Source organism: Canis lupus, chromosome 18, assembly GCF_048164855.1.
Source record: "Canis lupus baileyi chromosome 18, mCanLup2.hap1, whole genome shotgun sequence".
Taxonomy (NCBI): Eukaryota; Metazoa; Chordata; class Mammalia; order Carnivora; family Canidae; genus Canis; species Canis lupus.
In genome coordinates this window covers 52,177,562-52,204,505 of record NC_132855.1, presented here as the reverse complement: position 1 = coordinate 52,204,505, position 26,944 = coordinate 52,177,562, and the positions used below count along the sequence as shown (strand labels likewise).

The 26,944-nt window shown below is 36.5% G+C and overlaps 1 protein-coding gene across 2 annotated transcripts in view; it reads left to right on the top strand.

The window, feature by feature from the left end:
• The window catches only part of ZNF800 (zinc finger protein 800), a 146,682-nt gene that overhangs the window by 43,315 nt on the left and 76,423 nt on the right, over window positions 1-26,944 (top strand). The gene's annotated exons all lie outside the window — the stretch shown is intronic.

The following is a 26,944-nucleotide window of genomic DNA, read 5'->3' as shown; positions in this document are numbered from 1 at the left end:
ATCACGCCCTGGGCTGAAGGCAGGCACCAAACTGCTGAGCCACCCAGGGATCCTTCTAAATAACATTTTAATTTCCTCTTTATCACAGGAGTTACTTACAAGGATGTTTAAAATATTTCCTAGTCGATAAACATTTTGTTTTTTGGTGATTATTTTTCTCTTTTGTTGTGATATGGTCAGTTAGCATGGCTTTGTAAGATTTTTTACTTTTGAAATTTATAGGAATTTTACCTATCTGTGATCTAATATTTGTCACATTTGCTTACTATCCAATAGTATATTTTCCATTTCTGAGTAGAAAGTTTCCTTTCTGAATGTAGGCATTGGAGGATTTTTTCAGTTTTACCTTTTATTTTTAAGAGTAGTCTTTGTAATCGATTATATATATAATTTTAGTATAAAATATTCTTTTGTTGGTTTCATTTATTTATTTATCACTTTTAAAATCCTGAATCCCATAGTGTTTATTTTTTTTAAAGATTTTATTTATTCATGAGAGACAGAGAGAGGCAGAGACATAGGCAGAGGGAGAAGCAGGCTCTGTGTGGGGGAGTCCAATACAGGTCCTCGATTCCAGGACCCCGGGATCATGACCTGAGCCAAAGGCAGACATTCAACCACTGAGCCACCCAGGTGTCCCTCTCATACTGTTTAGTATTAATATTACTACATTTGCTATTTTTTTTCATACCAACTGTGTATTTTCCATACTTCTATTTTAAATTTTTCTTCAAAATTCCTTTCCTCCTTTGTCTCTTTCCTTCTTTCCCTCCTTTCCCCCTCTCTTCCTTTCTTTCCTTCCTTCTACCCTTCCTTTCTTCCTTCTTTTTTACCCAATTTGTAAATCTATGTCTCTTGAAGGGGGAATTTAACAATATTTGTGTTTATTATGAATTGGAGATATGGTTAATTATAGTCCTACTAGTTTATCTTATATTTATCATTAATTTCTTGATTTTCTTTTCCTTTTTAGGTTTTTGCTGGGTTTATTACTTTTTCTGCATTTATTTTTGTTTCTCTTTTCCTAATCATTTTCCTTTTTTATCCCATATGTTTGAACTTAAAAATTTGCCTTCAATTTTAGGGCAGCACTATCTAATATAAATTAATGTGCTGATGGAAATGATCTATGTTCTGTAGGTAAGAATGCTTTCTTGTAGTACTAGCTGCATGTGGCTGTTGAGTGCTTGAAATGTGGCTAGTGCAATTGAAGAACTGAAGCTTTAATTTTAATAATGCCATTAATTTTAGTTAATGCAAATCCATGCAAATTTCAATAACCACATGTAGCTAGGGAGTACCATTGAATTAGTTTGCTACAACTGCCACAACAAACACCACAGACTGGGTGTCTTAAGCGGCAAAAACTTATTTTTTCATAGTTCTGGAGGCTTGAAATCCAAGATCAAGGTGTTGGCAGGCTTGGTTTTCCCTGAGGCCTCCCTCCTTGGCTTGCAGAGGGCCATCTTCCTTGCTGTGACTTCACATGGTCTTTCCTCTTTGTGCATGATGCCTCCTTGGTGTCTCTTTGTGCATCCACGTGTCCTTTTCTTACCAGGACACCATTAGATTGGATTAGGCCCCACCCTAACAGTCTCATTTTAACTGAATCACCACCCTCCGTAAGGGCCCTCTCTCCAAATGTAATCACATTCTTAAATACTGAGGGTTTAGGGCTTCAACATACGAATTTTGTAGGGATGCAGTTCAGCCCATAACACCCATATTAGAGGGGACAGGCCCCAGAGTTATCTGTATCTATTTTTTTCCTCTACACAGCTACTTACCTTAGGATACTTCCATTTTTCTCCTCCCCATCCTATACCACCATCTGCCATATGGTAATCATCTGGAATTCTACATCCATTTTTTTCTTGATTTCTGCATTAGCAATTACTAGAATTAACTAGAAATTTTACATATTTCTTTATCATTTTTCTTGTATACCATGCATTTCTCTTTCTTGAGCTCATTTAACTTGTTGCACAATATTGCTCTCAAGTAATTCTTTCAGAGGACTTTGAGGGCCAGGTATAGGATTCCTAAATTCAAAATTAATTTCTCTCACTTTAAAGATATTGTTTACACTGCTGATGTCTCACTTAGATCCCTTTTGGCAGGTTAGGGCTCCCATCCCTCAACTGCTGTGAGCATTGTCTACTAACAATTCACTCCTGTCGACTTGTTTGGAGAATTGCTCTTTATGACCACTAACTCCTTTGGCAAATTACTCACCACTACCCCTTAGGAAGCCTCCAAGGCAATTGCTGCCTGATAGGGGAGTATAAGGCTTTTCCCATTGCCTTAAGTGGGAACAATTCTGGGGGATTGTTCATGTTCCAGGGCTTTCCAAGGAATCAAGCTGAAGCCAGACTCCTGCTGACACATCTTAGTTTAAGTTTCTTTCCCAGCCTTATTCTTTTCCTCTTATTCCTTTCTCTTCCTAGAGCATTCCCTTAATACATCATGTACAGCCAAATCCCTGTTTCAGGCTTTGCTTCTAGGGAACCTGATCCAAGATACATTGTCTCAATATTTTTTATTCTCCTCTGCCCTCATGCTTAGTCTAGGACCCAATGTCAATTAAACTTTCAGAAAGTGTTCACTGAATAAAGAAATCATCTTCCTTGGGCAGCATGTTGATCACGTTACTCTTTCTTTCTAAGCATAACTTCTAACCATGAAATTAAAATTCCTGTTTTTGGCTTTAAAGCCTTATTCCAATGGCTTATCCATATTAAGCCCATCTGTCTTTATTTATTAGTCTTTGATTTTTTGTTTTTATTGATTTATGATCTCAAACTTTAAAAAAATATCTGAATTATATACAGTACCACATTGCTTGTACACTGTATTACATGTCTTATTTCCTTGGCTGGAACACAATTTTATAGAGTTTATGTTTTTCTGAATTGCTTAGGACCTACACTTTGTTAAATATAAAGAGCTCAGTTAATAATTGTATAAAGTTTATGTAATAGTTTAGTTTAAAGGGATGGTTTTTGAACAAATTTTCTCTTAGAAAGTATTTTTTTTCTTTATTACTCTTGGATCACTTAATCCCTGTTTGAAAACTATTTCCATAGCAACAGATTATCATAAAAGAAAGAGGATAGTGTGGTCTTTACTTGGAATGGCTAGAAAGAGAAGGATTATGGGAAGAAAACTTATAACTGCAAAATTATAAATAAAATGAATGAATCAAGCAGAAAGAGATAGTACAAAGAAGGATAAATAATTTCTAACACTGTTAATGGTATTATTGTACTTCAAGATGATTAAACTAGCCAGCAGAATCCAGAAGCTCAAACATTAGTAATGTGATAAGCTTTAGAAGCTGAAGGCAAAAAGCATTAGGCCAGTCCCAGGGGTCCTTGCTGGCTTCAAAGCAGTGCCCTCTATTTGATCAGTGAGGGCAGTGGTACAGAACCTAAGCTCTGTAATGATTTACGGTATCATCAAGTTTCCAATAAGCCTGTATTTGCCTTGTCTAAGGTGACTTTCTCTTTAATTTGCAAAAAATGTTCAATATCCAAGTACTAACAAATTGAATCTGGCCCACAAATAGGGAAGAAAAATGATGTGACACAAAACAAGCTTCTTTTTGGAGAACCTAAAGAGCTTTCAGGACAACCCTCAATTGGACTGCAACTTCGTGGGTATTTCTTTGGCTTTACATGGCAAGATATTTTACAACATACTAAGTGGATATTGCTATGAACTAGACTCTCTTGCCACTGAGCCTGCTTACTTCTTGAAGTAGAGAATTTTTGATTGGATAAAAGGACTGTCAGAGAGGTGTCAAAAGTTCAGGGGCTCCTGGCTGGCTCAGTAGGTAGGGCATGTGACTCTTTATCTCAGGGTTCTAAGTTAGAGCCCATGTTGGGTGTAGAGATACTTAAAAATAAAATCTTAAAAAAACAAAAAAGTTCACTAATAGCCAAAGTAAAATCAATGGATCACTGAAGTAGTAATTAATAAAAGTTTGTTGTGCACACATCAATAAGGCAGTTTGCAAACTGGGAGCACCCAAACCAAAACATGGAATGAGGCTCAGGAGTTTATTGTTATAAAGTAGCTTATGTAGTGAGAAAGCACTGACTGTTTATTCTTTCTTTCTTTCTTTTTTATTTTTTCACTGTTTATTATAACAGTGATTGGTTATAATATGAGTTCTCTTAAATAATAGGGAACTGGTCAATGGTTACCTAATATCAACTTTGGGAAACAGTTTAAGTTTTGTGTATGATTTTCAGAGGCATAAGCAATAAATGACTAGGGTCAGATTGGTCTTACAAAATAAGCTAAGTTAAACTTTGTATGACTAAACTGGTTTTATCTGCTGAAGGAATTTTCATGGCTGCTGTTTTAATGATGAGATCATACCTAAAGCTCAAAACTGATCCAGTTTGGGAGTGCAGAGATTCAGATTAATCTCTAAGGATGGATTTTTTTTTTTATTATTAAGCTTGGGATTCATTAGAGCTTCTTCAGCTTGGGGAGAGATACCCCATCATTTGTGAAAAATTCTTAATCATCCAAATATTCTTTTTTCCTATTCTTATTCTCTCTGTCCTTTTAGAGCTCTGGTTTGACATATCTTTTGGTCCCTTTTTTGTAATTTCTATTGTGATGCTTCTGTATTGCATTTTTTTAAAAAATGATTTTACTTATTTATTCCTGAGAGACACACACAGAGAGGTAGGGATAGTCAGAGGGAGAAGCAGGCTCCCTGTGGGGAGCCATTTATGGGACTCTCTCCAGAGACTTGGGATCACAACCTGAGCCAAGGGCAGATGCTTAACCACTGAGCCACCCAGGCATCTCTCTCTATCACCTTCTGGATGATATGTATGTATCATGTATTTTTGTATGTATGTATGTATTTTTTGTTTATGTAAATATCTGCTTCATAATTTCAATGGTATCTTTCTTTTTCTACATATATTAAACCATTCTTAAATTATTTAGATATAAAGCCATTTCGACTTTTTTCAGTCTGTTCTGTTGGCTTTTGCTCATAGTATTGTTTTTTTCCTGTGTGTTTTGTGTATTTTTTTTGGGGGGGGTAGAGCTTTTTTTTTTTTTTTGTACACTGTGACCTCATGTTTCTGAGAACTTATTTGCATGAATTCTTTAAAACTGTGATAAATCTAATTCTCCAGAAAGGATTTGAATTTGTTTCTGCCAGGAACCTGGAGGAGGTTCCCCACTGAGCAGGGAGCCGCATGTGGGGCTCCATCCTAAGACCCTAGGATCATGACCTGAGCCAAAGGGAGATGCTTAACTGACCCCAGTGTCCAGCCTTCATGCAGATTTAAAGGCCAAATTCACATTACCCAGGATGTCCAAAAAGTCATAAGCTAAAACATCAGTTGAGAGTTGTCCTAGGACAAGAAAGATACCATAGAAACTATGAAGCAGATATTTAAATAAATAAAAAATACATAGTGCTCACTTTGGCAATATATATACTAAAATACAACTGCCTCCTTCTCCTTTTCCCTCTGCTGCTCCTCCTGCTTATGCTCTTTGTCTGCCAGATAAATAAGTAAAATCTTTTTTAAAAAACGGTATGAAGACTATGGTTAAGAAATTTTAGGGAAGAGTCTCACCCTCTCTGAGACTACAGTTCTGGGGAATTTTGTTTTCAGTTCTGTAGGTGTCAGAATTATTTTCCAGTTCACTCTTACACTGGAGGTAAGCTTTATGAAAGGGGATCTCCTATTAAATCCCCCATGTTGAGTGAATCCCGGACTTTGTGGCCTTTATTTTGAGGCTTTATGGGGCTGGAAAAAAACAAGGAGCATGTTCATTCGGTTTGGCAAATGCCCCCCAAGCCAAAAGTGGCTTCATTTTCCTACTTTTACTGAGTTCCCTTTACTCAAAAGCTAAATAATTGATGTATTAAAAATATTTTTATTGTATTTTATCTTGTATTTTGTTTTCTGCAGGAAGGTCAAATAGGGTGCTTTGGTAACCATACTGCTGAAAGTAAAGCCCAGATACAAATTTGATATTATATTGGGGGAAGCTTCCCTAATCCTGAATAATTGAATAGCAATTGATGACCACAAAATGAAACATGACAATGTTTTTTATAGAAAGCTAATTACAAGGATAGCCAGCAATACTATTATAAATATATACATAAAATAGTAAAGAAAGTATTTGATCAGGATTTCAATGCAAACATGTACATTTGATCTTATAATTTTATACATTATTTGTGTTAATGATTATGTAGTAGAGATGTGGTTTTATGGTGGTGAAATATTGTATTTTCCTGCCTTCCTCTTTTCAAAGATTCTCTAATATTCTGAATGTTGGCCTGGCAATTTAGGCTTTTCAGAATAAGAAAAGCTCATATGCTTCATCTTTCCACTCTTCCCTTTGTAGAAACTAGTGCCCTCAACACCCAGATTTCACCACTAGTAAACCATTACTGTGCTCTTTGCTTTGCTACCTCAGAGTCTTTGCATTTGTCCTTTCTCCTTTTCCCACCCATGCTTTGATTATTTTGGCAAATAACGTGGTTTTGGGCAAATAACGCATCTTTTCTTTTCCATCTCTATTTCTGCTTTGAGGTTTATTTAGAAAGCATACTTCTGAAACCTCATCCTGACAAGATGTGATCTCTTTCTTTATGACCAAGAGCCTTTTAAACCTTTCTTGAAGCTCTTCTATTCTGGCTTGCATTATGATTTTGATTTTTCTTACCATGTCTCTTAGAATAAGCTCCTTGAATGCAAGGACTTATTCCTAAGTGTGTTCCCTTCTGGATGCTAGAAACAGTGTCAAATACATGTGGTGTAGGTACAAGAAAAGCACCAGATGTAATATAACTAAATAATGTCTATTTAATGAAATGAAATAGACTGGCTTGGACACTCTTCTTTCAGTGTTACTGCGTGTGAAATTATGAATCGAGATAAGATGGTACAGGGAAAATGTGTGGCTTGTATGCAAACAGGATTTGGAGCCCTTGTACCACGCTGGAGAAAGGGAATCATTATTCAGAAAGTAGATGGAAAAAAAGAAATGATTGATTTCTTATCATTGACCTTGTGCATAAGTCTTTGTAAGTCGATCCAAGTTAAATTTTGCAGGATTATTGTCATGAATGAGAATTAGAGGAATTCTTCTAGGATATAATTAAGCATGTGCTAAATGCAAATTGCATAGCTTGAAGTCACCCAAGGGAAGCTTAATTTAACATGACAATTTTTCAAAATATTATTTTCTTATATGAGGATCCCAGAATAGGCACCATAATTTTTTTTTGCTAGCAGCATATCTTTATTTCTGCTCCCTCTTAGGTCTTTTGTGTTTTCAGATGCCTCTGCTTTCATGTGAGACATCACCAGCAGCCTCGTGGCTGGGTGGTGAGATTGCTGCCTTTTTATACTCTTCACCAGATATAAAGCCCTTTGTATCCACACGACACTTTGAACTTTTTCAAAGCATGTTTACACTTTCTATGCTTGCAACTCCGTGAAGTAGGAAGCATGACTTTTACTACCCACCTTTCGCAGAACAATGAGCCACAGAGAGGTTAAATGATGGGTTAAAGGCAGTGGTGCTTCCTCACTAGCCCATTCTGCTTTCCTTTCTTGAGTGAAATTATGTGAGCACACGAGCTCTCCTGAAACAAATACAAGTCAGGTTATATAGGCTACTTGACACACCTGTGTGATTGCTCACTCTTGCGTGGACCAAGGGCTGCAAGAAAATGAATGCATACTGGGAAAGTTCGTTTATGAGTTCACATGTTCTATTCACACTGTCTTTGAACCCTGTGGGCGAGCCAGTTTTCATAATGACCTCACATCATCACACTAAGAGTTATTCTTCAGATGATTTGGAAATTGTTTCACTTATTTTATACCATATGCTTTCTTACTGTTTTATCACTATAGGCAAAAAATAACATGTAGATATGAACATTTTCATTTGAAAATTAAGTTTTGGGCTCCTAAGCCAAAAAACTCAGAAGACTGGCTAGCTTGTCTATTGACAGTAGCAAACTAAGCACATCTCTAACCAAGAAGTAGGGACTTCTTTCAAATCATTTGCTTCACCTGGAACTAAATCCATGAATTAGCCTAATGGGCATGTGATGTTATTTAGGAATTTGCAGAAGAAATGAATAAACCTGTTTACATCTCTTTTCTCTTTTGGTAATTCCTATACAAACTTCTCAATAGGTGGGTTTTTTTTTTCCATAATACATTTGTCATGGCTTTATTTACTGCAAGATTTCCATTTAAAAACTTTATTCAGTTTTGTGGCACATTTTCACTATTTTGCCATTTAAATCCATTTCATTATTTAGTTTTGCATTAAATAATTAATATAACTATAGTGTTCTCTATGAATAAGAACTTTGATTCTAGAATCTGTTTTTCACTAATGAATTTCTTCTAATCCTTAAATAATTCTTATGGCTTTCCTCCAGATCAGATAAGTTTGATTCTCTTTTTCTCCATCATGATTACCTATGTCAGGACTGCAGATCCAGGTTATTCATTTTGCATATAAGATACATCTCACCTTTTAATGCTTCCACTAGCTGTCTTCAAACGATTCCCTTAAAATAATTCATGGCCTTAGTTTTTTGCATGATGAATTTAGCAAGGGAGAGGTTACCCGGAGGCCAAGAGGGAGCTGAATGACTCTTATCCTCAATAAAGGGATGCTGCTGGGGATCCCTGAGTGGCTCAGTGGTTTAGTGCCTGCCTTAGGCCCAGGGCGTGATCCCGGAGTCCCGGGATCTAGTCCTACGTCAGGCTCCTTGCATGGGGCCTGCTTCTCCCTCTGCCTGTGTCTCTGCCTCTCTCTCTCTCTCTCTCTCTCTGTGTGTCTCTCATGAATAAATAAATAAAATCTTAAAAAAATTAAGGGATGCTGGAGGTTGGTGACTAGGTCAGTAAATGGGGTTTGGGGAGGACTGGAGTCACTGAGGACCCTTTACTCTTTGAATGGTGGTTATATAGATGCATCCTAGTGTTGTGGAGAGGTGCTGAACTTGGGGACAGATTAAAGTTCTAGATCCTCTTCTGCTGCTTTCTAGCTCTAAGATCCTGAATAAATTACTGAATCTCTGTGAAATTGACATCCCAAATTTATAAAACAGGAACAAATGTCCTAGGGTCATTCTGCATATCAGTTAACTGTTGCTATGTAACAAACTGTCTCAAAACTCAATGGCTTAAAACATGATAATTTTTTTGCTCATAGTTCGGTCTGGGTTCAGCTGGGCAGTTCTTCTGTTGGTTTTCTGGGGTTACTCATACATGTACAGTGATCTGGGGGTTTGAACTCTCGCATGGCCTCCTCCCTACATGGAGGTCATCTAGGACTGTCAACAGAGTGCCTCGGTGTGGCTGCTTCTGTGGCAGCCAGTTTTCTTCCATGCCACTGGCAATAATTCCAAGCAGACAAGTCTCAGTGTGCAAGTGCTTGCCAACTCTCTGCTTCTGTCATATTTGGTAAATGTCTTTCTGGCCAAAGCAAGTCACACGACTAAGCCTGGGCTCAACGAGAGAGGGATCTATACTAGTGTAGAAGCTCTATGTGGGATGATTTATGTAACAATCTACACATTCTGTCAGTCAAATATGGAAATCCATAGAAAATTTTTTTTTTAGTGTTTTATTGGGGTGCATTCTGTGTGGTGTATATATGTGTGTATGAGTAGTGGTGGTGGTAGGGAGAAGATATGAAAACTTTAGTAGATATTGAATTCATAGTCCTGAAAATAATTTAGTTTTATCTCTGACTTCCATTATAAACTTGAAAATATTTAATTAAGGTGGGCTCAGAAGTGTAGCATACTGGAATCTGGGATTATGTGATCAGTATGTGAAGCTTAGAGAAATAGATTTAGCTACAGAGAACTAGCAGTCCAAGGCTCAGTGTTTCAAAAATATATCACATTTATGAGTGAATTGGTCATTTATCAGAACCTAGAGGTTCATTCTAAGTGAGTGTAAGTTGAAAGTCAGAAGGGTAGTGGTCAGTGTCACCAGAGCTCTGCACACATTCTGACTGTGGATGGAAATGATGGAGATGAGGATCCTTCTGAGACAGACTGGTGGGCACTAGGAGGTACCATCCCTACAACTAGAGGAAATCAGGGAAAGGACAAGGGACTTAATGCAGCAGAAACCAAGGTAAATGCCTGTCCTCTGGACTAAACAAAAATACATGGATAGGGAGGGCAAATAACATGAATTTGGGAGTATTATGATGTAGGGCAGAGTCAGGAAGGAGCTTAGAGTTTCCATATCCTGAGTGCCTGTAGTATTGGCCCTTAAGTAATCTTGGGATGAAGAGGGAGGATGTGGAAACTCAACAACCATCCTGAGCCACTGGGTCCCAGGTATAAAGGCAGGGCTGAGAGTAGAGTTGAGGCTTTTAAAATTTTCTAAATCAGGAGAAGCTCAGGAACTGAAGTGAAAGTGGAAGGCAATAGGCAATAGTGGGCATAGGGGAAAAGTTTCAGAAGGCTGACCCTTTAAGATAGTGATTCTGAAGTGTCAGTGAGCACAGGAATTTCCTGGTTAAAAGTGCACATCCATAGACTCATCCCAGAGATTGTGACCTAGTACATCTGGTGTGGTGCCCAAGAATTTGCATTTTCAGGAAGCAGCTTGGTGCTGATGACCTAATCTGTGCTGTCCAATATAGTACACATGTGGCGATTTAAATTTAAATTAGTTAAAATTAAATGAAATAAAAAATTGATTACTCATCTACTATCCATGTTTCAAGTGCCCAATGGCCACATGTAGTTAATGCCTACTACACTGAATAATACAGAATTAAAATATTATCACCATTACAGAAAATCCTGTTGGATAGTGCTGGTTAAGCCATCCACTCCATGCATCCTTTCCTTTGGACCCTATGTAGTTCTGCAGACCTTCCTAGGTTTGTGCTCTATGCCACAGCCATAACCACATCTCTTCTTCCCAGAGGAACGACCCATAGTTCAGGACCATGGACAAGGGCACACTTGTCTATCCCTCCTCTCCAAAAGGTTTTGTTACCCGATACTTAAGTCTAAACAGGTGAGAAGCTAAGAATGGGAAGCTAAAGTAAGGATCCCAAGGCAGCAAGTCACGATGATGCAAGAGACTTTGACTCATACTGAAAACTTAGGTCCATTGTCCCATAGGTCACTAGTAGTGATTTTTGGCTTCTGGCCACATCAGCTTTTCTCAAGGAGAAATTAAGGGGAAGGAACCCTGAGCTGCTGTTTAGAATGTATCACTAACAAGCCCCATACATATTAATGTAAGGCAGTGAAGTAAGAGATGAGCATAGAAGATTCTAGCAGGATTAAATTCTGGGCTGCCACTTACTTGTGGTGCAACCATAGGAATGTACTTAATCTCTCCAAGCCTCAGTTTTTCAATCTGTGAAATGGCTATAATAATATTAATATTATCAAATGATAAAATACATTTAATATACCTAGTGTTAAGTCCTAGCTACAGAGTAGGCATTTAACAAATATCAGCTTTATTTCCCCGCTTGATAAATTGAACTTTATACTCCCTAATGTGGCAAGCCCAAACTTATGGTACAGAGTTTCTACTCTCTGGCAATGGTGTCAAAATTGAGGGACAGAGGTGATTTGATATACCATCTTTTAAAAATCTGTCCCCAGGTAGGATCTAGTACAACTATGTAATTCAAGTACCCAGGAGAGCTCAGAGGGTTGTAAATATCTGTGAATAGAATTTCAAATAATAATCTGGAGTTAGAATATCATAGCAGCTTCTCCTCCTCTTCTTCTCTACTCTTTTGCCTCTTCTTCTATCACTTCTCTTCCTTTCCTCTTCTTCTTCACCTTTTCCTCTTCTTGGTTCCCTTCTCCTTCCTTTTATTTTTCCTCCTCTTTCCTTCTTCTTTTTCTTCCTCCTCCTTCCTCCTTTTCTATTGTCTGCTGCTATGAGAACTGCAGTATGGACAGAATCACAATCTTGTTATTTATTGGAGCTAGTGAGTTTTGTTAATGCAGTGTTTTTCAAAATGTCAAACTGTAGTGCACTCATCTATTTGAGAACATAAATGGTCATATCATTTTCCAAAGATATCTCCCTTATATAAGGATCTGGTGATTTAAACTCATCAAGTAGAGATCAGTTTGAAATTATGCTTTGACTATTTTTAGCTTTGTTGAGATATAATTGACACAATTGTAAGATATTTTAAGTGTACAATGTGATGATTTGATATACATCTAGTTAATTAACACATCCATCTATTTAATTAACACATCCATCACTTCACATATTTACCACCCCCCCCCACTTTTTGGATGAGAACATTTAAGTTCTCGCTTAGGGAATTTCAATTATACAATACAGTATTATCAACTATAGTCACTATGTTATACAGTAGATCCTCTTATTGATCTTACTTATAACTGAAAATGTGTATCCTTTTATCAACTTCTCCCTATTTTCCCCATACCCCAACCCCTGGCAACCACTTTTCTACTTCTTGTTTCTATGAGTTCAACTTCTTTTTTTCTCTTTAGATTTCATATATAAGTGATGCCATGTGAGATTTGTCTTTCTTTTTTCTTTTCTTTTTAAAAACTTTAAATTCAAGGGCACCTGGGTGGCTCAGTGGTTGAACACCTACTTTTGGCTCTGGTCATGATCCCAGGGTCCTCGGATTGAGTCCTGCATCAGGCTTCCCACAGGGAGCCTGCTTTTCCATCTGCCTATGTCTCTGCCTCTTTCTCTGTGTCTCTAATGAATAAATAAATAAAATCTTCAAAAACATTTAAATTCAATTAAGATTTGTCTTTCTGTCTGATTTATGTCATCAGTACCCTCCAGGTTCATCCATATTGTCACAAATGACAAGATTTCCTACTTTTTTGAGGCTGAATAATATTCTAGTGTGTGTTTGTGTGTGTGTGTGTGTGTGTGTGTGCACATATACCAGGTTTTCTCCTTCCATTCATCTGCTGATGGACACTTAGGTTGTTTCTTTTTTTTTTTTTTAATTTTTATTTATTTATGATAGTCACAGAGAGAGAGAGAGAGGCAGAGACACAGGCAGAGGGAGAAGCAGGCTCCATGCACCGGGAGCCCGATGTGGGATTCGATCCCGGGTCTCCAGGATCGCGCCCTGGGCCAAAGGCAGGCGCCAAACCGCTGCGCCACCCAGGGATCCCACTTAGGTTGTTTCTATATGTTGACTATTGTGAATAATATTGCAGTAAACAGAGTATAGATATCTTTTTGAGATAATGGTTTTATTTCATTTGGATATATGCTCAGAGGCGAGATTGCTCTATTATATGGTAGATCTATTTTTAATTTCTTGGGGCATCTCCATATTGTTTTCCACAGTGGCTGTACCAGTTATATTCCTGCCAACAGTGCATGAGGGTTCCCTTTTCTTCACATCCTCACCAACTTTTGTTATCTCTTTTTTTGATAAGAACCATCCTAACAAGTGTGAGATGATATCTCATTGTGGTCTTGATTTATATTTCCCTGATGATGTGTGATATTGAGTACCTTTTCAGGTACCTGTTGTCATTTGTATGTCTTCTTTGAAAAAGTGTCTGTTGAGTTTCTTTGTCCATTTTTAATTTAGGTTATTTTGTTTTGTTTTTTGCTATTGAGCTGTATGAGTTCCTTATATATTTTGGATACTAACATCATTGAATATGTGGTTTGCAAATGTTTTCTCCCATTTCATAAGTTGCCTTTTCATTTTGTTGATGGTTTCTGTTGCTGAACAGAGTTTCTTTAGTTTTATGTACTCTCATTTGTTTGTTTTTGCTTTTGGTGTGAAATCCAAAAAATCATTGGCAAGACCAATGTCAAGGAGCATACTCTCTCTGTTTTCTTCTAGGAGTATTACAGCTTCAGATCTTATGTTCAAGTCTTTAATCCATTTTGACTTGATTTTTGCATATGGCATAAGATAGAGGTCTGTTTTTTCATTTGCATGTGGCTATCCAAGTTTTTCCAAAACTATTTATTAAAGAGATTATGCTTTCCCCATTGTTTATTTTTCTCTCCTCTCTCATAAATTGATTGACCATATATACATGGGTTTATTTCTGTGCTCTCCTTTCTGTTCCATTGATCTGCACATCTGTTTTTAATGCCAAAATCATACTTTTTTGATTACTCTAGCTTTTCAGTATAGCTTGAAATCAGAAAGTGTAGTGTTTCTGACTTTGTTCTCCTTTTTCAGAATTTCTTTGGCTTGAAATCATGCTTTGATTCCTAATGGATATAATAATATCTTTTTTTAAAGATTTATTTATTTATTTATTTATTTATTTATTTATTTATTTATGGGAGAGAGAGAGAGGCAGGCAGAGACACAGGAGGAGGGAGAAGCAGGCTCCATGTCGGGAGCCCGACGTGGGACTCGATCCTGGGACTCGATCCTGGGACTCCAGGATCGTGCCCTGGGCCAAAGGCAGGCGCTAAACCGCCGAGCCACCCAGGGATCCCCGATATAATAATATCTTTATTGAATATTTCTTTCCCAGTTAATTGTAAACAATAATATTTAGAAGTGCCTGCTAGTCTGGGAGATGTATCTGTATCAACCTTTGGATAATGTGAAGGTTTAGTATCTATATAATTCAGAATAAATCTAGGTTCTAGTTAAGTTTCAAGTAACAGAAAAACACCTTTAAAGTAGAACCTTTTTTAAAATGATGGTGTTTTGGGGACATGAGAATTGTCCTTCCATAGGAGGCATTGCTGTGTTAAAGTTGCTGTAGTCCAAAGGCCATATTTTGACTGACATGAGTGTAAATATGTATAATAGCATAGAAGCAGTTGAACACCTAGATTCCAATCCCCATCTGACCATTTACCAGCTATGTAGTGCTCAACAATTTGCTCAACCTTTTCAAGCCTCACTGACCTCCTGCTTGACATGGAGCTAATAACAATCTGCAGGGGTGTCATAAGGATTAGGGATAATATACAATACTCAGTGCAAACATGGTAAAGTTGATTCTATATATTACTTATATTTACTCTTGTCCAGAAAAGATTTAGGGAATGTAGTATTGTATTAATAATGATCATGAGTGTTACTAGGGAATTCTATTAATATTACTAAAAGCAAACATGAACCCTCATTATATAATGTTGATTTTATTCTTTGCCTTGAAGATAGTTATTTTAAGCACATGTAATAGAAGATCATATGATTCTGAAATGCATTACTTATAAAATTAAAAAGAAATGGAATATGTCAAACTACCAATTTATAAAAATATATTGTTATGAAGTTTCACAACTGGAGAAAATACTTTGCTTTCAAATTGCCCTGAAAGTGTGGTTTTTCCTACCTGATGCATAACTTACTGTCTCATTTTAATCTGGTAAAAAATGTGCCTTCCAGAGGATGAATTTTAATTTACTTTCTTTGACTTAATACGTTACCTGTTAAAATAGCTGGGAGTAAACCTTGGCTTTGACGTGAGGGGAGAAAAGATTATAAGTTGTGGTTCTTTATCTTCAGTTATTTGGACATTAATGTGCTGTTAAAGGAAAGAAAAAAAAACTCCAAGAAGTCTTTCTGCTTTGCATTTATGCCAATGAGTAGAAATAAAATATATTTCACTTGGATTTTTCTAATTATTGTATTTATTTCCTTTGTAAAAGTGGAAAAATTTAATAATTGAAGACATTTTTACTCTCTCTTGCCCTAGCACATCTATATTGCAAAATAGAATGCACTTTTTAAAAGTACTGTTTTCTTCCCTGATGATGTCATCTTTCCACACTGAAGCAGTAAAAATTTTCTCTTTCATTACATCAATCTTTAATATGAAGCTACAAACACATTTTAACTTTCTTTGGTGCATGACAAATTTAGACAAATTTGTTCATAATAGAGACTATGGTTACCCTCTCTCTACATAGATGTGATGAGTCTTCTGTATCTAAGGGAAATATTTCATAATGGCATGTGGTGGTGATTTTCCAAGCACCACTTCATTGAAATATGACTGACATGCAAAAAGCTGTACATATTTCATGTACATAACTTGATGAGTTTGGAGATACATACATGCCTATGAAATCATCACCAGAATCTATACCATAAACATATCTATCATCAAAAGTTTCCCCTACCCTCTTCATTTATATTATTATTTTTTATTGTAAGAACGCTTAACATAGGGGCAGCCTGCATGGCTCAGTGGTTTAGCGTCGCCTTCAACCCAGGACATAATCCTGGAGACCCTGGATCCAGTCCCGCGTCTGGCTCCCTGCATGGAGCCTGCTTCTCCCTCTGCCTGTGTCTCTGTCTCTGTCTCTCTGTCTGTCTCTCTCTCTCTGTCTCTCATGAATAGATAAACAATCTTAAAAAAAAAAGAACGCTTAACACAGGTCTACTCTTTTAGCAAATTTTTAATTATACAATACATTATTGTTAATTATAGTGCTGTATTGTTTATCTGTAGTGATCTAAAAAATGAAATGCAAAGGAAAACTGGAGAATCACATATTTTCCCCTTAATAAGTTAGAAACAATGTTACAGAGATTTATGAGAAAAGGAGTAACATATCTTTTCATATAACAGATTTTTCAAACATTTATAAGAGCCAATTTCCAGGAGAACGTTGGACTTTGGAGTTTTCTGGTCAGTATGGGGGCAGGGACATCAATCAGCTTAGTTCCTCCTGCCTGGGTCATGCTGGGGTGGATGATGGGAAACCAATCAATGGAAAACTGGAGTGTGGCAAACTAATTGCAGGTATTGTAATGTGCTAGGAGAACAATTGGTGTCGTTAGCTGTGTAAAGGATACATATTTAGTTAAAAGAAAGATAACAATGAACTCTCATCCAGGCCAACAGGTGGAACTTTGCCATATTCCAAATGCCCGTTCTGTGTTCCTGCCAGATCATTTTCCTCTTCCTCCTGGCTGAATTTTTTTTTGCAATACTGTTTTACTTCATTACAGTTTTACCCCATGTATGCATTTTAATGAGCATATTGTTCAGTGTTTTCTGCTTTCTATAAATGGAATTATACTTAAGTATTCATTTGTAACTTGCTCTTTTGCCTCAGTTTTGGATGAGCTTTATCCTCATTGATACATGTTATTCTAAGGTCATTCATTTTCAGTAGTGAATGTTACTTCAATATATGAACGTACCACCACTTAGCTCTCTACTATTTTTTTTTTGTTTTTTTTTTGTTTGTTTGTTTTTTGTTTTTTTTTTAGCTCTCTACTATTGATTGACATTAGTGTTGTTTCTTATTTCTGTGTTATTACTAACAATGAGGCTATAAATATGATTGTATATGTCTCTTCATACATGGGCATGAATTTCTCTAGGAAATTTAGTAGTAGGAATACCAGATCACAGGATAAATACTTTCAAGTAAACATTTTCCAGATTGGTTGTAATAACTGTAACAACTAACAATCCCACCAGTTGTGTGTGAGAGTTTTGTTGCTTCACCTCTTTGTCAACACTTGTTATTTCTCTACCACATTTGTAATGTGACTGTAGGCATTAGAGCTATAGTCAGCCTGGGTTCAAATCCAGATTATGGCATGTGACTTGGGGCTAATAGTATTAGCTTGCAGAATTCTTGTAATGATTAAATGATGTAGTGTAGAAAAAGATGCCTATGTATCTTTACACTGGCAATAATTATTATTGCTAATATTGTATATTCCTTGTGATAAGCTTTAAGATTCTCTAAGAAAATTAAGTTGAAAAGACTAATTCTCTATCATATGTGATTTAGGACAGTCTCAATTTCTTTTTTAGTAAAAGCACTTGATGAATGCATACACAATATGATGCACACATATTTTATATACATTCACTCACATATAGGCAAACAGAAAAAAAAAACCACTTCCACATGTGACTGAGAATATTCTGGTGGTCTGGCTAAGAACAGGAATACTGAGATATGTAGAACTATTTATCTTTCTTATTGAATAAACATTTAGTCCAGGAAAAATTCCTTTCTGGTCTTCCTTAAAGGCAGACAGGGATTTTTTTCTCCTGATGGTTTTCTGAGGACATCTGTGATAGATTAAAAATTGTCTCAAATTCTTTGACATTCCTTCCATTGAGAGATCCATTCCTCTCCATTTGAATCAAGGCTGGCCTGGATTGCTTTGATCAATAGAGCACAACAGAAGTGACACATGCCAGTTCTGGGCCTAGATTTTAAGAGGTCTGACAGCTTTCTCCTTTGTCCCTTGGAGCCCTGATCATAAATCAGCCAACAGATAAGAAGTCTAGCTGTTAAAGAAAACACATGGAGAGGTGCTGAGCTTATACAGTGAGGGAGAAGAACTCGACTCAACCCTGCCATCAGCAACGCTGCCAACACTTTGGACTTGTGAGAGGAGTAACCTGGGACCTTCTAGCCTAGGCCAGCCAGCAGCTGAATAGCGTGAGTGACCTCAATGATGCCATATGGAACAGAAGAATCACCTAGCCTAGCTCTTCCCAAATTTCTGACCCACCAAATCAAAAAGTATAATAAAATGGATGTTCCTTTAAGCTCCTGAGTTTTGAGGTAGTTTGTTAACACAGTAGTAAATAACTGGAAGAGCAGGTTTTCAAGGGTGGTGGCTGGGATGGTAGCATGCTGCATTTTTCTGCTTATAGTTAGTGTTTTCACATGTCTGACTGTAGAGATGGAGAGTCTTTCTTTTTGTCAAGGACAAAGAGCCATTGTGACAGTGACTCATGGGTTTTAATAAAATCTTAAAAAACTAAGAACTGCAGTGTTTGGCAACATGGATAATTTGGCCAATTCTATCTGTGAAGTAATACCAATGGATTTATGGTAAAAGCTTAGATGCCTTTCATGATGCCTCAAATGGCTAGTCTATAAATGTTTAGGATTTGTCTCTCAGATATTCTACTTGACTTTAATTATATCTTATTATTTGCTAGTTAAATCCTGCATAAGCATCTTCATGTTCTTGGCTAAAACATTCTTATAAAATATATTTCCTTTTATTTGAGCTTAATCTGTATCTTTTAAGTTTCAAGTGGCATTCTTTGGTTCTAGTGTGCTAAGATTGAGTGAAAGGTCCTGATGACACTATTTCTACCTCTATGAAATTACAACCTTCAAGTCCCCAATATTGTCTTTTGGTCTCTTGTTTTCATAGATTTTCCTTGAGTTTTTATTTATTTTATTTTTATTTTTTTTAAAGATTTTATTTATTTATTCATGAGAGACACACAGAGCGAGAAAGGCAGAGACACAGGCAGAGGGAGAAGCAGGCTCCATGCAGGAAGCCGGACGGGGGACTCGATCCCGAGACTCCAGGATCAGGCCCTAGGCTGAAGGTTAAACCACTGAGCCAACCGGGCTGCCCATCTTTGAGTTTTTAATAAAATAATTAGTTACCCTTCTCTGGATTTTTTGAATTTCCAATAGTATTTTTTTGGCAATTAATATGTACGGTGGAATACTTTTGTCTTTTACCCTCTGTCTGATCCTAGCATTCTACCGGCTTTGTAGTTCAACTACCTGTTGGGATGATGTGGTGAAACTCTGCCTTCCCACTGATTATAGATATTCCTCAAATGATTTCTCATTGGTAGAAATCCTGGAAGCTCACCTAGCCTTTTCCTTTCCTTTCCTTTTCCTTTCCCTTTTCTTTTCCCTTTTCCCAGGGGATTGAACACTGTCTTAGCCCTCAATTCCTAAACACACCCACCCAATCAGATCAAATCTTCTAGAGAGCCTCTTGGAATAGAACGGATGAGCATCTTTGGTGATTCTGCTACACAACCCTGCCTCAACTTGAAAATAAAACTCTAAGACTGTGTTTTCAACTTCTTATGGATGCCCTTATGGGCTATGTGGCATAGTCCAGGAGGACTCCAGACCAAGTTCACCTATGTTATGATAGATTTTTTTTTTAACTTAGGAAACTTAAAAACCCCACTTCTCTACTATGGAAATGTTCAAATATACACAAAATAAAGGGAATAGAAAAGTAAATCCCCTGTACTCTTCACTCAGCTTCAATAGTTATCAATACATGTCCAGTCATGTTCTCGCTAGATTCCTAAGCACTCTCATCTCTTAACTTTCCTCCATCCTACTGGATTATATTAAAGCAAATCCCAGATAACATATCACTTCATTGTAAGTACTTTAGTATTTACTTCTAAAAGATAAAAAAAAATTTAACTATAATACCATTATCATGTCTTTAATAGGTATCAGGATTTCAGGAAACAAAATATTCCAGGAAAATAACTTTAGCCCATATAATATTATTAATGTAGGTTTGAATTGCTTTTCTTATAATGCATGATCTATCCTATTTACACAGTATGAAATCATCCAGCAATTCATCTTCATTCACTTAGCATGCACTATTGGAAGAAATTTAAGGGTCATGTATAAACTTTGTTTCCTATGCAATCACCTTCTTTATATTAGTATTTAATAAGATTGATTTGAGTACTAATCTCTGGGAGAAGAAGCTGTGTTGTTGACACATCTCCATCCAGGGAAAGGTGTATTCAATATTCACACTTTTATCTACCATCTTTATGAGACCAGTATCCCATCCACATCAAAACATTACTGTCATCCCAACTTTTAAAAATGAGACTATTATTAAACAGTATTTTAAGAGGTTTTAATCAGTTTTATTGAGCTGTAATTCACATACAATAAAACTCACTCACTTCAGTGAGTTTTGAAAAATATATATGCAATCCTGCAACAGACAAGCTATAATCAAGATATAGAACAATTACATCATCCCCCAAAAGTTCCCATATGTCTCCACCAATACTCTGCCATTTGGCCCATGACAATGACCAACCTATTTTCTGTTACTACAGTTTTCTCCTTTTTAGAATTTGTATAAATGGAACCTTTTGTATCTGGCTTCTTTTACTTAGAATAATGCTTTGGCAATTCATTGCCTGTATCAGTACTTTGTCCTTGTTGTTATTGTACATTATTCTATCATACAAAAATACCCAAATGTGTTTATCCATTCACCACTTGATGGATATTTGGATTGTTTCCAGCTTTGACTATATGAATAGAAGATCATGTTTATGTGGATCTATGTTTTCATTTCTCTTTGGTAAATACCTACAAGTGGAAGTGCTGGGTCATGTGGTAAGTGCATGTTGAACCTTCTAAAAGACTACCAAGGGCAGTCCTGGTGGCTCAGTGGTTTAGCGCCGCCTTCAGCCCAGGGCGGGATCCTGGAGACCCCGGATGGAGTCCCATGTCAGACTTCCTGCATGGAGCCTGCTTCTCCCTCTGCCTGCTTCTTCCTCTGCCTGTGTCTCTGCCTCTCTCTCTCTATGTCTTTCATGAATAAATAAATAAATAAATAAATAAATAAATAAATAAATAAAATCTTAAAAAAAAACAAAACTACTGAACTGTTTTCCATAGTGGCTGAAACAATTTGCATTTCCACCAGAAAAGTATGAAAATTCCATTTTCTCTACATCTTCTATAACTATCATTATTTAATTATAGCCATTGTAGGGATTATGTAGTAGTATTTTGTGATTTCCCTGATGACTAATGACATTGAACATCTTTCTATGCTATTCATGCATCTTCTTTAATGGACTTTCTGTTTGGTTCTTTTGCTCATTGTAAAAATTGGTTATTTGTCATGTTGATTATGAGAGTTCTTTGTATTCTGGACACAAGTCTCTTATCAGGTATAAGTATTAATATTTTCTCCAGGCCTGTGGCTTACCTTTTCATTTTCCTACCACTGATTTCTGAAGCATGAAAGTTTTACATTTTGATGAAGTCTAATTTGTCATTTTTTTCTTTTAGAATTCATGTTTTTATAATCTATAAAAAATTATTTGCCCAACCTAAGGTCATGAAGACTTTATTTTTGCTTTCTTCTAGAAGTCTTGTAGTTTAGCTTTTACATTTAGATCTGTGATCTGTTGGGAATTAATTTTTATGTAGGATGTAAGATCCATTTTTATTTTTGTATACAGATATCCAATTTTTATAGCACTCTTTTTGAAAAGGTTATTTTCTTATTTAATTGTCTTGTACCCTTGGTGAAAATTGATTTACCATATATATGTGAGTTTATTTCTGCACTTTTCTGTTTCATTGTCAATCATTATGTTTATCTGTATTGTCTATATTGCCATTCTGTATGTCTATCTTTAATCTATACCATGCTACCATATTTATTATAGCTTTACAGTAAAATGAGTAAATATCTACAAAAAATCTTGCTGGGATTTTTATTGGAATTGCATTAAATCTGTTAATCAATTTGGGAGCAGTGAGACCAGATCAAAGCAACTGTGGTGAGGGCTGTCATCACCAACTTGTTGCTGCAATTCTACTGTCTCTTTTAAAGCACAAGACAGAATAACTAGGTAGGTCTGTTCAAGTTTCATATTTGTTCTTGGAATGTCTTGACCAAGTGCTGATGAACCTCAAGGCTTCCTTTTTTCTTTTTTAAAGATTATTTATTTATTTGAGAGAAAGAGAGAGTGAGAAGTCATGAGTGGGGGTGGGCAGAGGGAAGGAGAGGGAGAAGCAGACTTCTCACTGAGGAGGGACCCCAACTTGGCCTGATCCCAGGACCCCAGGATCATGACCTGAGCAGCAGGCAAATGCTTAACTGACTGAGCAACCCAGGTGCCCTCCTCTGGGCTTCCTTAATAAGACAGGGTGGGATGTCTTCTTAGAAGTTTGAGGGACAATTGCCAAAATTTGGATGTATGCAAGTTATCCAATAATTAATTCTACAAATATTTAATAAGGGCATATGATGTGTCAGGTATTGTTGTAGGTGCTGGAGTTACAGCATTTAAGAAAGCTAATATCACTGCCCTACAAGAGCCTCTGATCTAGCCTTGTAGACAATCACCAGTATATAGGATTGATTAAAATTAAAACTTTAAAAGTTCTTCTACCTCTTGATCTAGTAATATTTCTTCTAAGAATTTATCTGAAAAAAATTAGAAGATGTCAAAATTATATAAAAATATATATTGCATTATTTATAGCATGCAAACTGGAAAAAACTACATATTTAGTGATAAGTGAATGATTAAATAACTGATGATATATACATTTGATGAAATATTGGATAATCATTAAAAACATAAATTTTAGAGACTATAAGACCACAAGATAGGTAATTTATTTATTTATTTTAAAGATTTTATTTATTTATCCATGAGAGACACAGAGAGAGAGGCATAAACACAGGCAGAGGGAGAAGCAGGCTCCATGCAGGGAACCTGACATGGGACTCAATCCTGGGTCTCCAGGATCATACCCTGGCCTGAAGGCAGCGCTAAACTGCTGAGCCACCCGGGCTGCCCTAAGATAGGTAATTTAAAATGCGAAATCACTTTTTTTTTCAGACATTTTATTTATTTATTTATTCATGAGAGACACAAAGAGAGTGGCAGAGGCCTAGGCAAAGAGAGAAGCAGGGTCCTTGTGTGGAGCCCAACATGGGACTCAATCCCAGGACCCAGGATCATGACCTCAAGTCGAAGGCAGCCGCTCAACCACTGAGCCACCCAGGTGTCCCTCTAAATCACTTTCTAATATTATTGAACCGAGTTACATCTACCAGCCATATTTGAGAGTATCCATCTAACTTTACCCTTGCTGCAGTTTCCTTTCTCTTTGAAGGAAATTTGGGTAAAATCTATCAGTTTGATTTGTTGAGAAGGCACCTGGTTAGTGAAAACAAATTTCTTTTATTAAGAAGTCCATTTATTGTGCTACAATGTGATCTATGAAGGATACTTTAAAAATATAAAAAGCTTATTATTGGTTCAGTCGGTTGGGTATTTGCCTTAGCTCAGGTCATTGTCAGGGTCAGGGTCCTGGGATTCAGCCCTGCAATGGGCTCCCTGCTCAGCGGGGAGTCTGCTTCTTCCTCAGCCTCTTTCTTTACCCTTCCTCTCACTTGTGCTCATTTTCTCTCTCTCTTTCTCAAAAATAAATAAATAAAATCTTTTTAAAAATTAAAAAAAATAAAAATTTTATTATTAGATAGGCATAACTTGTTATGTTGTTAATTTTGCTTATTGCTTTAGATATTTTAAAAGATGTACTTTTTTCACATATTTAACTGCTCTGCTCTTCTTGTGTTTGGAAGCATCTGCTTCTAGAACTTTTGATATTAAAGTTTTGATTTGAGAAATAAAAATAAAACTAATAAGCTAGGGCCAAAAACATTGTTAAGTATACAGCTAAGAAATGGAAAGTATTCACCATCTGTCACTAGATTGCTTTTCTAAAATATAATGACAAGATGTAGAAACATATGAAATCATTGTGTTCAAGCAAATGCAAAGAGTATGGGAGTCAGTATGACACTTTTGGAAGACAGGAGAGGTGGCTCACAGGTATTGAAGAAAGGTGGGGCAAAGCTAGGAGGACAAGGTAGGACCAGATAATAGGAACCTTTGATGCCATGCCAAGGAGTTTGAAAATCTTTCTGTAGAAAATTGGGAACAATAAAGGATACATGTTTAGAAAAGCAACATAATGAAAATAAGATAAAAAATATTTTGTCTAATGTATAACATGACAACTATAGTTGATAGCTGTACACTTAACATTGTATTGTATAATTGAAATTTGCTAGAAGAATAGAACTTAAGTGTTTACACTGAAAATGAAAGGTAAATGTATCAGGTAATGGATGTGCTAATTAGGGGGAAATCTTTTCATAATGTATATATAATACCAAATCATCACATTATATACTTTAAATATCTTATAGTTTTATTTGTAAACTATACCTTAATAAAAAGAAGAAAAAAATTTAATGGCGGTCTTGAATCTATTCATGGCCAGATTGTGAAGGGTCCTTGCCTTAATATTTGAGATGCTTCTTTTCCCTCCAGACCACTTACTTATATTTGCTCCAAGGAGTTTGACCAAGGTTAAACATAAATATTCCAATCAGCATTCATTTAAGTGAAAGAAGACTTAATACTTTTAATAACAAGGGTATCTGTTACAGCCAAAAATATTACAGAGGGCAGCAAAGATGGGTTCTCATTTGTGGTGCTTCAGTGGACTGTCAATGTCTGGGCTTTCATCACTCTGTGCTCGCCACAGTGGCAGAACCCTTGATGGACTGTCATCTGTTCTCAGTGTTCATCCAAAGAAGACCTGGAAGTGCCCTTCTGCTGATGTGGTGATGAGGGCTCTATAGACCTTACCCTGGTGACTCTGTTTCTTTGGATCATTAAAAATTAGCTTCTACAGAACTAGATGACTCTCACTTAAAATAATAAAGAATTCAAATATGTGTATAATTGTCCCTTGAAAGGCAAGCAAGGAAGGACCACTGAAGTCCATTCTTGGTTGTAGTTTAGGCAGCAGGAAAGGTCTAGGGTGGCTATTCCATTGCTACCCTGATTAACAACCCCTCCATGAATAGGACGGACTTAATCAAGATGAAAGACTAGAAGGGATATAGGTGATCTTGCCGTTTGTGCTTAGCTGAATGATCCCCTAATATTTCACTGGGCTGAGAGCTAGGGTCATTTCTTTGGTTTCAAAAAGCCATAGTTAAATAAGACGGGATATACTCCCAGAAACATTAAAATTTGAGTGTATGTGAATGTTGTTCAGTCATTCATTCAACAAATATTTATTAAGGGTATCCTATGTACTAGGTCTGTGTTAGGTGCTGGAATTGCAGCATTTAACAGATGAAAATCATTGCTTTACTAAAAGCCTATATTCTAGCCTTCTGTAGAACCACCTGTATATAGGATTGGTTAAAAGGAAAAAAAGAGAGAGATAAAAGAAACCATTGGATAAAAACTTTTGTGCTTTTAATGAACACCAACAGGAAGTGAAAAGATAACCTACAGAATGGAAGAAAATATTTGCAAATCATATGTCTGATATAATTTATCTCGAGTAAAGAATATATAAGAAACTCAATAAGATAGATATCCCAATTTAAAAATGGGCAAATGATTTTAAAAAAATCTTTTTCCTTTTAAAAAAGTTCTCTCTCTCTCTCTCTCTTTTTACGAACGCTTCTGTCGAGGGTTCTGTCGAAAGGCCTTTCTTTTCTTTCTCTCTTTCTTTTTCTTTCTTTCTTTCTTTCTTTCTTTCTTTCTTTCTTTCTTTCTTTCTTTCTTCTTTCTCTTTCTTCTTTCTTTCTTTCTTTCTTTCTTTCTTTCTTTCTTTCTTTCTTTCTTCTTTCTTTCTTTCTTTCTTTTTTTTTCTTCTTTTTCTTCTTTCTTTTCTTCTTTCTTTAACAGACTTTTGTGTCGAGTGCTTTCAATAGATTGCAGAGAGGGACCTGCTCTGCAACGTAGGAAACCCCAGCCCAGAAGCAGGTTGCCTGCTAATTGTTTAGCACCAGGTTCCCCTTGAACTTGCTTTGTATAGTGAGAGAGGAGCCAGCCCCTTTTCCAGCCACAGCCTGTTTCCAGGGAGGAGGGGCTCTCTGCAGGGACTAGTACCACATGTGGCAGAGAATGCCCTGTGGGGTTGGTGAACCCACTGTCCAAAGATCAAAGGATTTAAATAGATATTTTCTCAAAGAAGATATATAAATGGCCAACTAACACATGGAAAGATGCTCAATGGGGAAATGCAAATCAAAAGTAGATAATTGCTTTACACCTGTTAGGATGACTATAATTCAAAGAGAGGCAATAACAAGTATTGATGAGGATGTGAAGAAACTGGAACCCTCATATATTGATGGTGGGAATGTAAAATGGTACAGTTGCTAATGGGAAAGTGTCTGTCAGTTTCTCAACACATTAAATATAGAGTTACATATGACCCAGCAATTCCACTGATAGTTATATCCCCAAGAGAAATGAAAATATATGTCCAACCAGAAACTTGTACACAAATGTTTATAGCAGCATTATTCCTAACATCCACAAGTAGAAGTAACC